Here is a 19662-nt window from a genome sequence, read left to right on the forward strand (position 1 = left end):
CCGGTCTTCCTTTCATCATATGGCAACTTGTAGTAAAATTTATATCAGATCCATTCACTTTTTCTCAAGTAATTGTCCGGACATAAGGAAAATGCTTGTTCCAGACATCTTTTTGGCCTCTAATTCAAAAATACTTCAAGTCTTAATCCACAAAATCAATCCAAGTCTTCTTTTGGTGATGAAACACCTTGTAATACAGTCATATTCAAAGAGATCACTTTATTAATACATGTAATAGTCAAATTATTGTCTGGACTTCAGGAAAATGCATGTTTCTGGCCCCCTTTTGGCCCCTAACTTCTAAAATGTTCATATCTTAACTCCCAAAATCAATACCAGTCTGAGTATTGTCATGTAGAATATTGTGGAATACTGTCATAGTCATTCATATTCTTTAACTGGAGTTATACATTTAAATTTGATAAAATGCTTGTTTTTGGCCTTTTTCAGGTTCATAATTCTAAACCGGTTAGAACCATAAGCCACAAAATCAATATCAACCTTCCTTTTGCAGTTTGTAGCCTTGTTAGTAAATCTTGTAAAAATCAACAAACCAAAGTTCAAGTTATTGAGCCAAAACAGAATGTCTATGGATGACACAGACAATGAAGACATTGACAATGGCAACAAAGCATCATACCATTATACAACCACAAAATTTTTGCACTTGATTAAAACCATTTATTATACCATAAGTGATATCTGCAGTCCATTTTTCAGCACTTTGTCAAAAACATCAGATAAAATATTCAGGATATTAAACTCACAGATACACATTGGTCAGCAGACAGTGGTTCCGCTCCACACTGTGGCTTTATTTCACCAATTAATCAGGGAATACTACTCCTTGCTGAAAAAAAGTTTTAGTTGCATGAATCCAGTAACAATCAGGTACTATTTGTTAAAACAAATATTTGATCTTTATATAATGCAAGCACTTGTCTTAAGAAATTTAATCAACTTCAGTCAGGTCTCCAACTTATAAAGTTTGTAATGGTGAACAGATATAGTTTAAATTTCTTTACACTACATACTGGTAGTTCTCCTTTAGGACTTAAGTTAACAACAGTATACCATTCTGACTATGGTTGTACTTCTACATAGAATCACATATTTTGTTGTCATTACATTAGTATCACATGTCACTTTACTCATGGTTGTTGTAGTACAGAATTCAAAACAGGGCAGTATTCAATATGTTGCATCCAGTTTTAGGCCAATAAATAATCACACATCAATTCATTATCAATTTTACTATTCAAAGATGCTTGTCTTAAAATCACATTCCCATTTCCAAGATGTAGCCAAGATTAAGAAAGCAGGTAAAAACTGAAGCTTGCAAGTGTGATAGGGTTAATAGCACATTTCTTATGGTTGACACTCAATTTATTCGATTTCATATTCTAATTTGATATTCAGTTCTCCAGTTTAGTCAACTGTGAACTAACAAACCATCAAGAACATTAATATTGCCCAGGAATAGTTCTACTTTAATCAACAATGAAATGCTTTGCAGGACATAGCTTGATACGAACACAGAGGTCAAATCTGGAACAGCTAGGGAAAATATGGACACACTTATTCAAACTTGATACAACTTTGAACTTAAGATTACTATTAGATATTTAACACAGGATAAGTATATGACCAGAATCTCAGTTCCTACTTTTTGGCCTTTATTCTTAATAGGTTTCAGTTAAAACCTCAAAGGGCACCTTGTAATTTCGGGCACCTTTGTGCTCCCATATTCTTACTTTGCTCTACTAACAACCCAAATACTATTCCCGGTCTTCCTTTCATCATATGGCAACTTGTAGTAAAATTTATATCAGATCCATTCACTTTTTCTCAAGTAATTGTCCGGACATAAGGAAAATGCTTGTTCCAGACATCTTTTTGGCCTCTAATTCAAAAATACTTCAAGTCTTAATCCACAAAATCAATCCAAGTCTTCTTTTGGTGATGAAACACCTTGTAATACAGTCATATTCAAAGAGATCACTTTATTAATACATGTAATAGTCAAATTATTGTCTGGACTTCAGGAAAATGCATGTTTCTGGCCCCCTTTTGGCCCCTAACTTCTAAAATGTTCATATCTTAACTCCCAAAATCAATACCAGTCTGAGTATTGTCATGTAGAATATTGTGGAATACTGTCATAGTCATTCATATTCTTTAACTGGAGTTATACATTTAAATTTGATAAAATGCTTGTTTTTGGCCTTTTTCAGGTTCATAATTCTAAACCGGTTAGAACCATAAGCCACAAAATCAATATCAACCTTCCTTTTGCAGTTTGTAGCCTTGTTAGTAAATCTTGTAAAAATCAACAAACCAAAGTTCAAGTTATTGAGCCAAAACAGAATGTCTATGGATGACACAGACAATGAAGACATTGACAATGGCAACAAAGCATCATACCATTATACAACCACAAAATTTTTGCACTTGATTAAAACCATTTATTATACCATAAGTGATATCTGCAGTCCATTTTTCAGCACTTTGTCAAAAACATCAGATAAAATATTCAGGATATTAAACTCACAGATACACATTGGTCAGCAGACAGTGGTTCCGCTCCACACTGTGGCTTTATTTCACCAATTAATCAGGGAATACTACTCCTTGCTGAAAAAAAGTTTTAGTTGCATGAATCCAGTAACAATCAGGTACTATTTGTTAAAACAAATATTTGATCTTTATATAATGCAAGCACTTGTCTTAAGAAATTTAATCAACTTCAGTCAGGTCTCCAACTTATAAAGTTTGTAATGGTGAACAGATATAGTTTAAATTTCTTTACACTACATACTGGTAGTTCTCCTTTAGGACTTAAGTTAACAACAGTATACCATTCTGACTATGGTTGTACTTCTACATAGAATCACATATTTTGTTGTCATTACATTAGTATCACATGTCACTTTACTCATGGTTGTTGTAGTACAGAATTCAAAACAGGGCAGTATTCAATATGTTGCATCCAGTTTTAGGCCAATAAATAATCACACATCAATTCATTATCAATTTTACTATTCAAAGATGCTTGTCTTAAAATAACATTCCCATTTCCAAGATGTAGCCAAGATTAAGAAAGCAGGTAAAAACTGAAGCTTGCAAGTGTGATAGGGTTAATAGCACATTTCTTATGGTTGACACTCAATTTATTCGATTTCATATTCTAATTTGATATTCAGTTCTCCAGTTTAGTCAACTGTGAACTAACAAACCATCAAGAACATTAATATTGCCCAGGAATAGTTCTACTTTAATCAACAATGAAATGCTTTGCAGGACATAGCTTGATACGAACACAGAGGTCAAATCTGGAACAGCTAGGGAAAATATGGACACACTTATTCAAACTTGATACAACTTTGAACTTAAGATTACTATTAGATATTTAACACAGGATAAGTATATGACCAGAATCTCAGTTCCTACTTTTTGGCCTTTATTCTTAATAGGTTTCAGTTAAAACCTCAAAGGGCACCTTGTAATTTCGGGCACCTTTGTGCTCCCATATTCTTACTTTGCTCTACTAACAACCCAAATACTATTCCCGGTCTTCCTTTCATCATATGGCAACTTGTAGTAAAATTTATATCAGATCCATTCACTTTTTCTCAAGTAATTGTCCGGACATAAGGAAAATGCTTGTTCCAGACATCTTTTTGGCCTCTAATTCAAAAATACTTCAAGTCTTAATCCACAAAATCAATCCAAGTCTTCTTTTGGTGATGAAACACCTTGTAATACAGTCATATTCAAAGAGATCACTTTATTAATACATGTAATAGTCAAATTATTGTCTGGACTTCAGGAAAATGCATGTTTCTGGCCCCCTTTTGGCCCCTAACTTATAAAATGTTCATATCTTAACTCCCAAAATCAATACCAGTCTGAGTATTGTCATGTAGAATATTGTGGAATACTGTCATAGTCATTCATATTCTTTAACTGGAGTTATACATTTAAATTTGATAAAATGCTTGTTTTTGGCCTTTTTCAGGTTCATAATTCTAAACTGGTTAGAACCATAAGCCACAAAATCAATATCAACCTTCCTTTTGCAGTTTGTAGCCTTGTTAATAAATCTTGTAAAAATCAACAAACCAAAGTTCAAGTTATTGAGCCAAAACAGAATGTCTATGGATGACACAGACAATGAAGACATTGACAATGGCAACAAAGCATCATACCATTATACAACCACAAAATTTTTGCACTTGATTAAAACCATTTATTATACCATAAGTGATATCTGCAGTCCATTTTTCAGAACTTTGTCAAAAACATCAGATAAAATATTCAGGATATTAAACTCACAGATACACATTGGTCAGCAGACAGTGGTTCCGCTCCACACTGTGGCTTTATTTCACCAATTAATCAGGGAATACTTCTCCTTGCTGAAAAAAAAGTTTTAGTTGCATGAATCCAGTAACAATCAGGTACTATTTGTTAAAACAAATATTTAATCTTTATATAATGCAAGCACTTGTCTTAAGAAATTTAATCAACTTCAGTCAGGTCTTCAACTTATAAAGTTTGTAATGGTGAACAGATATAGTTTAAATTTCTTTACACTACATACTGGTAGTTCTCCTTTAGGACTTAAGTTAACAACAGTATACCATTCTGACTATGGTTGTACTTCTACATAGAATCACATATTTTGTTGTCATTACATTAGTATCACATGTCACTTTACTCATGGTTGTTGTAGTACAGAATTCAAAACAGGGCAGTATTCAATATGTTGCATCCAGTTTTAGGCCAATAAATAATCACACATCAATTCATTATCAATTTTACTATTCAAAGATGCTTGTCTTAAAATAACATTCCCATTTCCAAGATGTAGCCAAGATTAAGAAAGCAGGTAAAAACTGAAGCTTGCAAGTGTGATAGGGTTAATAGCACATTTCTTATGGTTGACACTCAATTTATTCGATTTCATATTCTAATTTGATATTCAGTTCTCCAGTTTAGTCAACTGTGAACTAACAAACCATCAAGAACATTAATATTGCCCAGGAATAGTTCTACTTTAATCAACAATGAAATGCTTTGCAGGACATAGCTTGATACGAACACAGAGGTCAAATCTGGAACAGCTAGGGAAAATATGGACACACTTATTCAAACTTGATACAACTTTGAACTTAAGATTACTATTAGATATTTAACACAGGATAAGTATATGACCAGAATCTCAGTTCCTACTTTTTGGCCTTTATTCTTAATAGGTTTCAGTTAAAACCTCAAAGGGCACCTTGCAATTTCGGGCACCTTTGTGCTCCCATATTCTTACTTTGCTCTACTAACAACCCAAATACTATTCCCGGTCTTCCTTTCATCATATGGCAACTTGTAGTAAAATTTATATCAGATCCATTCACTTTTTCTCAAGTAATTGTCCGGACATAAGGAAAATGCTTGTTCCAGACATCTTTTTGGCCTCTAATTCAAAAATACTTCAAGTCTTAATCCACAAAATCAATCCAAGTCTTCTTTTGGTGATGAAACACCTTGTAATACAGTCATATTCAAAGAGATCACTTTATTAATACATGTAATAGTCAAATTATTGTCTGGACTTCAGGAAAATGCATGTTTCTGGCCCCCTTTTGGCCCCTAACTTCTAAAATGTTCATATCTTAACTCCCAAAATCAATACCAGTCTGAGTATTGTCATGTAGAATATTGTGGAATACTGTCATAGTCATTCATATTCTTTAACTGGAGTTATACATTTAAATTTGATAAAATGCTTGTTTTTTGGCCTTTTTCAGGTTCATAATTCTAAACCGGTTAGAACCATAAGCCACAAAATCAATATCAACCTTCCTTTTGCAGTTTGTAGCCTTGTTAGTAAATCTTGTAAAAATCAACAAACCAAAGTTCAAGTTATTGAGCCAAAACAGAATGTCTATGGATGACACAGACAATGAAGACATTGACAATGGCAACAAAGCATCATACCATTATACAACCACAAAATTTTTGCACTTGATTAAAACCATTTATTATACCATAAGTGATATCTGCAGTCCATTTTTCAGAACTTTGTCAAAAACATCAGATAAAATATTCAGGATATTAAACTCACAGATACACATTGGTCAGCAGACAGTGGTTCCGCTCCACACTGTGGCTTTATTTCACCAATTAATCAGCGAATACTTCTCCTTGCTGAAAAAAAGTTTTAGTTGCATGAATCCAGTAACAATCGGGTACTATTTGTTAAAAAAAAATATTTGATCTTTATATAATGCAAGCACTTGTCTTAAGAAATTTAATCAACTTCAGTCAGGTCTCCAACTTATAAAGTTTGTAATGGTGAACAGATATAATTCAAATTTCTTTACACTACATACTGGTAGTTCTCCTTTAGGACTTAAGCATTCATAAATACTGTTAACAACAGTATACCATTCTGACTATGGTTGTACTTCTACATAGAATCACATATTTTGATGTCATTACATTAGTATCACATGTCACTTTACTCATGGTTGTTGTAGTACAGAATTCAAAACAGAGCAGTATTCAATATGTTGCATCCAGTTTTAGGCCAATAAATAATCACACATCAATTCATTATCAATTTTACTATTCAAAGATGCTTGTCTTAAAATACCATTCCCATTGCCAAGATTAAGAAAGCAGGGAAAAACAGAAGCTTGCAAGTGTGATAGGGTTAACAGCACATTTCTTATGGTTGACACTCAATTTATTCGATTTCATATTCTAATTTGGTATTCAGTTCTCCAGTTTAGTCAACTGTGAACTAACAAACCATCAAGAACATTAATATTGCCCAGGAATAGTTCTACTTTAATCAACAATGAAATGCTTTGCAGGACATAGCTTGATATGAACACAGAGGTCAAATCTGGAACAGCTAGGGAAAATATGGACACACTTATTCAAACTTGATACAACTTTGAACTTAAGATTACTATTAGATATTTAACACAGGGTAAGTATATGACCAGAATCTTACTTCCTACTTTTTGGCCCTTATTCTTAATCGGTTTCAGTTAAAACCTCAAAGGTCACCTTGTAGTTTCAGGCACCATTGTGCTCCTATATTCTTACTTTGCTCTACTAACAACCCAAATACTATTCCCGGTCTTCCTTTCATCATATGGCAACTTGTAGTAAAATTTATATCAGATCCATTCACTTTTTCTCAAGAAATTGTCCGGACATAAGGAAAATGCTTGTTCCAGACATCTTTTTGGCCTCTAATTCAAAAATACTTTCAAGTCTTAATCCACAAAATCAATCCAAGTCTTCTTTTTGTGATGAAACACCTTGTAATACAGTCATATTCAAAGAGACCACTTTATTAATACATGTAATAGTCAAATTATTGTCTGGACTTCAGGAAAATGCATGTTTCTGGCCCCCTTTTGGCCCCTAACTTCTAAAGTCTTCATATCTTAACTCCCAAAATCAATACCAGTCTGAGTATTGTCATGTAGAATAATGTGGAATACTGTCATAGTCATTCATATTCTTTAACTGGAGTTATACATTTAAATTTGATAAAATGCTTGTTTTTGGCCATTTTCAGGTTCATAATTCTAAACCAGTTAGAACCATAAGCCACAAAATCAATATCAACCTTCCTTTTGCAGTTTGTAGCCTTGTTCATAAATCTTGTAAAAATCAACAAACCAAAGTTCAAGTTATTGAGCCAAAACAGAATGTCTATGGATGACCAAGACAATGAAGACATTGACAATGGCAACAAAGCATCATACCATTATATAACCACAAAATTTTTGCACTTGATTAAAACCATTTATTATACCATAAGTGATATCTGCAGTCCACTTTTCAGAATTTTGACAAAAACATCAGATAAAATATTCAGGATATTAAACTCACAGATACACATTGACCAGCAGACACTGGTTCCGCTCCACACTGTGGCTTTATTTCACCAATTAATCAGCGAATACTTCTCCTTGCTGAAAAAAAGTTTTAGTTGCATGAATCCAGTAACAATCAGGTACTATTTGTTAAAACAAATATTTGATCTTTATATAATGCAAGCACTTGTCTTAAGAAATTTAATCAACTTCAGTCAGGTCTCCAACTATAAAGTTTGTAATGGTGAACAGATATAGTTTAAATTTCTTTACACTACACACTGGTAGTTCTCCTGTAGGACTTAAGCATTCATAAATACCGTTAACAACAGTATACCATTCTGACTATGGTTGTACTTCTACATAGAATCACATATTTTGATGTCATTACATTAGTATCACATGTCACTTTACTCATGGTTGTTGTAGTACAGAATTCAAAACAGAGCAGTATTCAATATGTTGCATCCAGTTTTAGGCCAATAAATAATCACACATCAATTCATTATCAATTTTACTATTCAAAGATGCTTGTCTTAAAATAACATTACCATTGCCAAGATGTAGCCAAGATTAAGAAAGCAGGGAAAAACTGAAGCTTGCAAGTGTGATAGGGTTAACAGCACATTTCTTATGGTTGACACTCAATTTATTCGATTTCATATTCTAATTTGATATTCAGTTCTCCAGTTTAGTCAACTGTGAACTAACAAACCATCAAGAACATTAATATTGCCCAGGAATAGTTCTACTTTAATCAACAATGAAATGCTTTGCAGGACATAGCTTGATATGAACACAGAGGTCAAATCTGGAACAGCTAGGGAAAATATGGACACACTTATTCAAACTTGATACAACTTTGAACTTAAGATTACTATTAGATATTTAACACAGGGTAAGTATATGACCAGAATCTTAGTTCCTACTTTTTGGCCTTTATTCTTAATCGGTTTCAGTTAAAACCTCAAAGGGCACCTTGTAGTTTCGGGCACCTTTGTCTTCCCATATTCTTACTTTGCTCTACTAACAACCCAAATACTATTCCCGGTCTTCCTTTCATCATATGGCAACTTGTAGTAAAATTTATATCAGATCCATTCACTTTTTCTCAAGTAATTGTCCGGACATAAGGAAAATGCTTGTTCCAGACATCTTTTTGGCCTCTAATTCAAAAATACTTTCAAGTCTTAATCCACAAAATCAATCCAAGTCTTCTTTTGGTGATGAAGCACCTTGTAATACAGTCATATTCAAAGAGATCACTTTATTAATACATGTAATAGTCAAATTATTGTCTGGACTTCAGGAAAATGCATGTTTCTGGCCCCCTTTTGGCCCCTAACTTCTAAAATGTTCATATCTTAACTCCCAAAATCAATACCAGTCTGAGTATTGTCATGTAGAATATTGTGGAATACTGTCATAGTCATTCATATTTTTTAATTGGAGTTATACATTGAAATTTGATAAAATGCTTGTTTTTGGCCTTTTTCAGGTTCATAATTCAAAACCGGTTAGAACCATTCGCCACAGAATCAATATCAACCTTCCTTTTGCAGTTTATAGCCTTGTTCATAAATCTTCTAAAAATCAACAAACCAAAGTTCAAGTTATTGAACCAAAACAGAATGTCTATGGATGACACAGACAATGAAGACATTGACAATGGCAACAAAGCATCATACCATTATACAACCACAAAATTTTTGCACTTGATTAAAACCATTTATTATACCATAAGTGATATCTGCAGTCCATTTTTCAGAACTTTGTCAAAAACATCAGATAAAATATTCAGGATATTAAACTCACAGATACACATTGACCAGCAGACACTGGTTCCGCTCCACACTGTGGCTTTATTTCACCAATTAATCAGGGAATACTTCTCCTTGCTGAAAAAAAGTTTTAGTTGCATGAATCCAGTAACAATCAGGTACTATTTGTTAAAACAAATATTTGATCTTTATATAATGCAAGCACTTGTCTTAAGAAATTTAATCAACTTCAGTCAGGTCTCCAACTTATAAAGTTTGTAATGGTGAACAGATATAGTTTAAATTTCTTTACACTACACACTGGTAGTTCTCCTTTAGGACTTAAGCATTCATAAATACTGTTAACAACAGTATACCATTCTGACTATGGTTGTACTTCTACATAGAATCACATATTTTGATGTCATTACATTAGTATCACATGTCACTTTACTCATGGTTGTTGTAGTAAAGAATTCAAAACAGAGCAGTATTCAATATGTTGCATCCAGTTTTAGGCCAATAAATAATCACACATCAATTCATTATCAATTTTACTATTCAAAGATGCTTGTCTTAAAATAACATTCCCATTTCCAAGATGTAGCCAAGATTAAGAAAGCAGGGAAAAACTGAAGCTTGCAAGTGTGATAGGGTTAACAGCACATTTCTTATGGTTGACACTCAATTTATTCGATTTCATATTCTAATTTGACATTCAGTTCTCCAGTTTAGTCAACTGTGAACTAACAAACCATCAAGAACATTAATATTGCCCAGGAATAGTTCTACTTTAATCAACAATGAAATGCTTTGCAGGACATAGCTTGATACGAACACAGAGGTCAAATCTGGAACAGCTAGGGAAAATATGGACACACTTATTCAAACTTGATACAACTTTGAACTTAAGATTACTATTAGATATTTAACACAGGATAAGTATATGACCAGAATCTCAGTTCCTACTTTTTGGCCCTTATTCTTAATAGGTTTCAGTTAAAACCTCAAAGGGCACCTTGTAATTTCGGGCACTTTTGTGCTCCCATATTCTTACTTTGCTCTACTAACAACCCAAATACTATTCCCGGTCTTCCTTTCATCACATGGCAACTTGTAGTAAAATTTATATCAGATCCATTCACTTTTTCTCAAGTAATTGTCCGGACATAAGGAAAATGCTTGTTCCAGACATCTTTTTGGCCTCTAATTCAAAAATACTTCAAGTCAAAATCCACAAAATCAATCCAAGTCTTCTTTTGGTGATGAAACACCTTGTAATACAGTCATATTCAAAGAGATCACTTTATTAATACATGTAATAGTCAAATTATTGTCTGGACTTCAGGAAAATGCATGTTTCTGGCCCCCTTTTGGCCCCTAACTTCCAAAATGTTCATATCTTAACTCCCAAAATCAATACCAGTCTGAGTATTGTCATGTAGAATAATGTGGAATACTGTCATAGTCATTCATATTCTTTAACTGGAGTTATACATTTAAATTTGATAAAATGCTTGTTTTTTGGCCTTTTTCAGGTTCATAATTCTAAACCGGTTAGAACCATAAGCCACAGAATCAATATCAACCTTCCTTTTGCAGTTTGTAGCCTTGTTAGTAAATCTTGTAAAAATCAACAAACCAAAGTTCAAGTTATTGAGCCAAAACAGAATGTCTATGGATGACACAGACAATGAAGACATTGACAATGGCAACTAAGCATCATACCATTATACAACCACAAAATTTTTGCACTTGATTAAAACCATTTATTATACCATAAGTGATATCTGCAGTCCATTTTTCAGAACTTTGTCAAAAACATCAGATAAAATATTCAGGATATTAAACTCACAGATACACATTGGTCAGCAGACAGTGGTTCCGCTCCACACTGTGGCTTTATTTCACCAATTAATCAGCGAATACTTCTCCTTGCTGAAAAAAAGTTTTAGTTGCATGAATCCAGTAACAATCGGGTACTATTTGTTAAAAAAAAATATTTGATCTTTATATAATGCAAGCACTTGTCTTAAGAAATTTAATCAACTTCAGTCAGGTCTCCAACTTATAAAGTTTGTAATGGTGAACAGATATAATTCAAATTTCTTTACACTACATACTGGTAGTTCTCCTTTAGGACTTAAGCATTCATAAATACTGTTAACAACAGTATACCATTCTGACTATGGTTGTACTTCTACATAGAATCACATATTTTGATGTCATTACATTAGTATCACATGTCACTTTACTCATGGTTGTTGTAGTACAGAATTCAAAACAGAGCAGTATTCAATATGTTGCATCCAGTTTTAGGCCAATAAATAATCACACATCAATTCATTATCAATTTTACTATTCAAAGATGCTTGTCTTAAAATACCATTCCCATTGCCAAGATTAAGAAAGCAGGGAAAAACAGAAGCTTGCAAGTGTGATAGGGTTAACAGCACATTTCTTATGGTTGACACTCAATTTATTCGATTTCATATTCTAATTTGGTATTCAGTTCTCCAGTTTAGTCAACTGTGAACTAACAAACCATCAAGAACATTAATATTGCCCAGGAATAGTTCTACTTTAATCAACAATGAAATGCTTTGCAGGACATAGCTTGATACGAACACAGAGGTCAAATCTGGAACAGCTAGGGAAAATATGGACACACTTATTCAAACTTGATACAACTTTGAACTTAAGATTACTATTAGATATTTAACACAGGATAAGTATATGACCAGAATCTCAGTTCCTACTTTTTGGCCCTTATTCTTAATCGGTTTCAGTTAAAACCTCAAAGGGCACCTTGTAGTTTCGGGCACCTTTGTGCTCCCATATTCTTACTTTGCTCTACTAACAGCCCAAATACTATTCCCGGTCTTCCTTTCATCACATGGCAACTTGTAGTAAAATTTATATCAGATCCATTCACTTTTTCTCAAGTAATTGTCCGGACATAAGGAAAATGCTTGTTCCAGACATCCTTTTGGCCTCTAATTCAAAAATACTTCAAGTCTTAATCCACAAAATCAATCCAAGTCTTCTTTTGGTGATGAAACACCTTGTAATACAGTCATATTCAAAGAGATCACTTTATTAATACATGTAATAGTCAAATTATTGTCTGGACTTCAGGAAAATGCATGTTTCTGGCCCCCTTTTGGCCCCTAACTTCTAAAATGTTCATATCTTAACTCCCAAAATCAATACCAGTCTGAGTATTGTCATGTAGAATATTGTGGATTACTGTCATAGTCATTCATATTCTTTAACTGGAGTTATACATTTAAATTTGATAAAATGCTTGTTTTTGGCCTTTTTCAGGTTCATAATTCTAAACCAGTTAGAACCATAAGCCACAAAATCAATATCAACCTTCCTTTTGCAGTTTGTAGCCTTGTTCATAAATCTTCTAAAAATCAACAAACCAAAGTTCAAGTTATTGAGCCAAAACAGAATGTCTATGGATGACCCAGACAATGAAGACATTGACAATGGCAACAAAGCATCATACCATTATATAACCACAAAATTTTTGCACTTGATTAAAACCATTTATTATACCATAAGTGATATCTGCAGTCCACTTTTCAGAATTTTGACAAAAACATCAGATAAAATATTCAGGATATTAAACTCACAGATACACATTGACCAGCAGACACTGGTTCCGCTCCACACTGTGGCTTTATTTCACCAATTAATCAGGGAATACTTCTCCTTGCTGAAAAAAAGTTTTAGTTGCATGAATCCAGTAACAATCAGGTACTATTTGTTAAAACAAATATTTGATCTTTATATAATGCAAGCACTTGTCTTAAGAAATTTAATCAACTTCAGTCAGGTCTCCAACTTATAAAGTTTGTAATGGTGAACAGATATAGTTTAAATTTCTTTACACTACATACTGGTAGTTCTCCTTTAGGACTTAAGCATTCATAAATACTGTTAACAACAGTATACCATTCTGACTATGGTTGTACTTCTACATAGAATCACATATTTTGTTGTCATTACATTAGTATCACATGTCACTTTACTCATGGTTGTTGTAGTACAGAATTCAAAACAGGGCAGTATTCAATATGTTGCATCCAGTTTTAGGCCAATAAATAATCACACATCAATTCATTATCAATTTTACTATTCAAAGATGCTTGTCTTAAAATCACATTCCCATTTCCAAGATGTAGCCAAGATTAAGAAAGCAGGGAAAAACTGAAGCTTGCAAGTGTGATAGGGTTAACAGCACATTTCTTATGGTTGACACTCAATTTATTCGATTTCATATTCTAATTTGATATTCAGTTCTCCAGTTTAGTCAACTGTGAACTAACAAACCATCAAGAACATTAATATTGCCCAGGAATAGTTCTACTTTAATCAACAATGAAATGCTTTGCAGGACATAGCTTGATACGAACACAGAGGTCAAATCTGGAACAGCTAGGGAAAATATGGACACACTTATTCAAACTTGATACAACTTTGAACTTAAGATTACTATTAGATATTTAACACAGGATAAGTATATGACCAGAATCTCAGTTCCTACTTTTTGGCCCTTATTCTTAATCGGTTTCAGTTAAAACCTCAAAGGGCACCTTGTAGTTTCGGGCACCTTTGTGCTCCCATATTCTTACTTTGCTCTACTAACAGCCCAAATACTATTCCCGGTCTTCCTTTCATCACATGGCAACTTGTAGTAAAATTTATATCAGATCCATTCACTTTTTCTCAAGTAATTGTCCGGACATAAGGAAAATGCTTGTTCCAGACATCCTTTTGGCCTCTAATTCAAAAATACTTCAAGTCTTAATCCACAAAATCAATCCAAGTCTTCTTTTGGTGATGAAACACCTTGTAATACAGTCATATTCAAAGAGATCACTTTATTAATACATGTAATAGTCAAATTATTGTCTGGACTTCAGGAAAATGCATGTTTCTGGTCCCCTTTTGGCCCCTAACTTCTAAAGTGTTCATATCTTAACTCCCAAAATCAATACCAGTCTGAGTATTGTCATGTAGAATATTGTGGAATACTGTCATAGTCATTCATATTCTTTAACTGGAGTTATACATTTAAATTTGATAAAATGCTTGTTTTTGGCCTTTTTCAGGTTCATAATTCTAAACCGGTTAGAACCATAAGCCACAAAATCAATATCAACCTTCCTTTTGCAGTTTGTAGCCTTGTTAGTAAATCTTGTAAAAATCAACAAACCAAAGTTCAAGTTATTGAGCCAAAACAGAATGTCTATGGATGACACAGACAATGAAGACATTGACAATGGCAACAAAGCATCATACCATTATACAACCACAAAATTTTTGCACTTGATTAAAACCATTTATTATACCATAAGTGATATCTGCAGTCCATTTTTCAGAACTTTGTCAAAAACATCAGATAAAATATTCAGGATATTAAACTCACAGATACACATTGGTCAGCAGACAGTGGTTCCGCTCCACACTGTGGCTTTATTTCACCAATTAATCAGGGAATTCTACTCCTTGCTGAAAAAAAGTTTTAGTTGCATGAATCCAGTAACAATCAGGTACTATTTGTTAAAACAAATATTTGATCTTTATATAATGCAAGCACTTGTCTTAAGAAATTTAATCAACTTCAGTCAGGTCTCCAACTTATAAAGTTTGTAATGGTGAACAGATATAGTTTAAATTTCTTTACACTACATACTGGTAGTTCTCCTTTAGGACTTAAGCATTCATAAATACTGTTAACAACAGTATACCATTCTGACTATGGTTGTACTTCTACATAGAATCACATATTTTGTTGTCATTACATTAGTATCACATGTCACTTTACTCATGGTTGTTGTAGTACAGAATTCAAAACAGGGCAGTATTCAATATGTTGCATCCAGTTTTAGGCCAATAAATAATCACACATCAATTCATTATCAATTTTACTATTCAAAGATGCTTGTCTTAAAATCACATTCCCATTTCCAAGATGTAGCCAAGATTAAGAAAGCAGGGAAAAACTGAAGCTTGCAAGTGTGATAGGGTTAACAGCACATTTCTTATGGTTGACACTCAATTTATTCGATTTCATATTCTAATTTGATATTCAGTTCTCCAGTTTAGTCAACTGTGAACTAACAAACCATCAAGAACATTAATATTGCCCAGGAATAGTTCTACTTTAATCAACAATGAAATGCTTTGCAGGACATAGCTTGATACGAACACAGAGGTCAAATCTGGAACAGCTAGGGAAAATATGGACACACTTATTCAAACTTGATACAACTTTGAACTTAAGATTACTATTAGATATTTAACACAGGATAAGTATATGACCAGAATCTCAGTTCCTACTTTTTGGCCCTTATTCTTAATAGGTTTCAGTTAAAACCTCAAGGGGCACCTTGTAATTTCGGGCACCTTTGTGCTCCCATATTCTTACTTTGCTCTACTAACAACCCAAATACTATTCCCGGTCTTCCTTTCATCACATGGCAACTTGTAGTAAAATTTATATCAGATCCATTCACTTTTTCTCAAGTAATTGTCCGGACATAAGGAAAATGCTTGTTCCAGACATCCTTTTGGCCTCTAATTCAAAAATACTTCAAGTCTTAATCCACAAAATCAATCCAAGTCTTCTTTTGGTGATGAAACACCTTGTAATACAGTCATATTCAAAGAGATCACTTTATTAATACATGTAATAGTCAAATTATTGTCTGGACTTCAGGAAAATGCATGTTTCTGGTCCCCTTTTGGCCCCTAACTTCTAAAGTGTTCATATCTTAACTCCCAAAATCAATACCAGTCTGAGTATTGTCATGTAGAATATTGTGGAATACTGTCATAGTCATTCATATTCTTTAACTGGAGTTATACATTTAAATTTGATAAAATGCTTGTTTTTGGCCTTTTTCAGGTTCATAATTCTAAACCGGTTAGAACCATAAGCCACAAAATCAATATCAACCTTCCTTTTGCAGTTTGTAGCCTTGTTAGTAAATCTTGTAAAAATCAACAAACCAAAGTTCAAGTTATTGAGCCAAAACAGAATGTCTATGGATGACACAGACAATGAAGACATTGACAATGGCAACAAAGCATCATACCATTATACAACCACAAAATTTTTGCACTTGATTAAAACCATTTATTATACCATAAGTGATATCTGCAGTCCATTTTTCAGAACTTTGTCAAAAACATCAGATAAAATATTCAGGATATTAAACTCACAGATACACATTGGTCAGCAGACAGTGGTTCCGCTCCACACTGTGGCTTTATTTCACCAATTAATCAGCGAATACTTCTCCTTGCTGAAAAAAAGTTTTAGTTGCATGAATCCAGTAACAATCGGGTACTATTTGTTAAAAAAAAATATTTGATCTTTATATAATGCAAGCACTTGTCTTAAGAAATTTAATCAACTTCAGTCAGGTCTCCAACTTATAAAGTTTGTAATGGTGAACAGATATAGTTTAAATTTCTTTACACTACACACTGGTAGTTCTCCTTTAGGACTTAAGCATTCATAAATACTGTTAACAACAGTATACCATTCTGACTATGGTTGTACTTCTACATAGAATCACATATTTTGATGTCATTACATTAGTATCACATGTCACTTTACTCATGGTTGTTGTAGTACAGAATTCAAAACAGAGCAGTATTCAGTATGTTGCATCCAGTTTTAGGCCAATAAATAATCACACATCAATTCATTATCAATTTTACTATTCAAAGATGCTTGTCTTAAAATAACATTACCATTGCCAAGATGTAGCCAAGATTAAGAAAGCAGGGAAAAACAGAAGCTTGCAAGTGTGATAGGGTTAACAGCACATTTCTTATGGTTGACACTCAATTTATTCGATTTCATATTCTAATTTGATATTCAGTTCTCCAGTTTAGTCAACTGTGAACTAACAAACCATCAAGAACATTAATATTGCCCAGGAATAGTTCTACTTTAATCAACAATGAAATGCTTTGCAGGACATAGCTTGATATGAACACAGAGGTCAAATCTGGAACAGCTAGGGAAAATATGGACACACTTATTCAAACTTGATACAACTTTGAACTTAAGATTACTATTAGATATTTAACACAGGGTAAGTATATGACCAGAATCTTAGTTCCTACTTTTTGGCCTTTATTCTTAATCGGTTTCAGTTAAAACCTCAAAGGGCACCTTGTAGTTTCGGGCACCTTTGTGTTCCCATATTCTTACTTTGCTCTACTAACAACCCAAACACTATTCCCGGTCTTCCTTTCATCATATGGCAACTTGTAGTAAAATTTATATCAGATCCATTCACTTTTTCTCAAGTAATTGTCCGGACATAAGGAAAATGCTTGTTCCAGACATCTTTTTGGCCTCTAATTCAAAACTACTTTCAAGTCTTAATCCACAAAATCAATCCAAGTCTTCTTTTGGTGATGAAACACCTTGTAATACAGTCATATTCAAAGAGATCACTATATTAATACATGTAATAGTCAAATTATTGTCTGGACTTCAGGAAAATGCATGTTTCTGGCCCCCTTTTGGCCCCTAACTTCTAAAATGTTCATATCTTAACTCCCAAAATCAATACCAGTCTGAGTATTGTCATGTAGAATATTGTGGAATACTGTCATAGTCATTCATATTTTTTAATTGGAGTTATACATTGAAATTTGATAAAATGCTTGTTTTTGGCCTTTTTCAGGTCCATAATTCAAAACCGGTTAGAACCATTCGCCACAGAATCAATATCAACCTTCCTTTTGCAGTTTATAGCCTTGTTCATAAATCTTCTAAAAATCAACAAACCAAAGTTCAAGTTATTGAACCAAAACAGAATGTCTATGGATGACCAAGACAATGAAGACATTGACAATGGCAACAAAGCATCATACCATTATACAACCACAAAATTTTTGCACTTGATTAAAACCATTTATTATACCATAAGTGATATCTGCAGTCCACTTTTCAGAATTTTGTCAAAAACATCAGATAAAATATTCAGGATATTAAACTCACAGATACACATTGATCAGCAGACACTGGTTCCGCTCCACACTGTGGCTTTATTTCACCAATTAATCAGGGAATACTTCTCCTTGCTGAAAAAAAGTTTTAGTTGCATGAATCCAGCAACAATTAGGTAGTATTTGTTAAAACAAATATTTGATCTTTATATAATGCAAGCACTTGTCTTAAGAAATTTAATCAACTTCAGTCAGGTCTCCAACTTATAAAGTTTGTAATGGTGAACAGATATAGTTTAAATTTCTTTACACTACATACTGGTAGTTCTCCTTTAGGACTTAAGCATTCATAAATACTGTTAACAACAGTATACCATTCTGACTATGGTTGTACTTCTACATAGAATCACATATTTTGATGTCATTACATTAATATCACAAGTCACTTTCCTCATGGTTGTTGTAGTACAGAATTCAAAACAGGGCAGTATTCAATATGTTGCATCCAGTTTTAGGCCAATAAAAAAATCACACATCAATTCATTATCAATTTTACTATTCAAAGATGCTTGTCTTAAAATAACATTACCATTGCCAAGATTAAGAAAGCAGGGAAAAACAGAAGCTTCCAAGTGTGATAGGGTTAACAGCACATTTCTTATGGTTGACACTCAATTTATTCGATTTCATATTCTAATTTGATATTCAGTTCTCCAGTTTAGTCAACTGTGAACTAACAAACCATCAAGAACATTAATATTGCCCAGGAATAGTTCTACTTTAATCAATAATGAAATGTTTTGCAGGACACAGCTTGATACAAACACAGAGGTCAAATCTGGAACAGCTAGGGAAAATATGGACACACTTATTCAAACTTGATACAACTTTGAACTTAAGATTACTATTAGATATTTAACACAGGATAAATATATGACCAGAATCTTAGTTCCTACTTTTTGGCCCTTATTCTTAATCGGTTTCAGTTAAAACCTCAAAGGGCACCTTGTAGTTTC

Source organism: Perna viridis, chromosome 14 (assembly GCF_037379345.1).
Source record: "Perna viridis isolate PV_CMFRI_1.1 ecotype Kerala chromosome 14, ASM3737934v1, whole genome shotgun sequence".
NCBI lineage: Eukaryota > Metazoa > Mollusca > Bivalvia > Mytilida > Mytilidae > Perna > Perna viridis.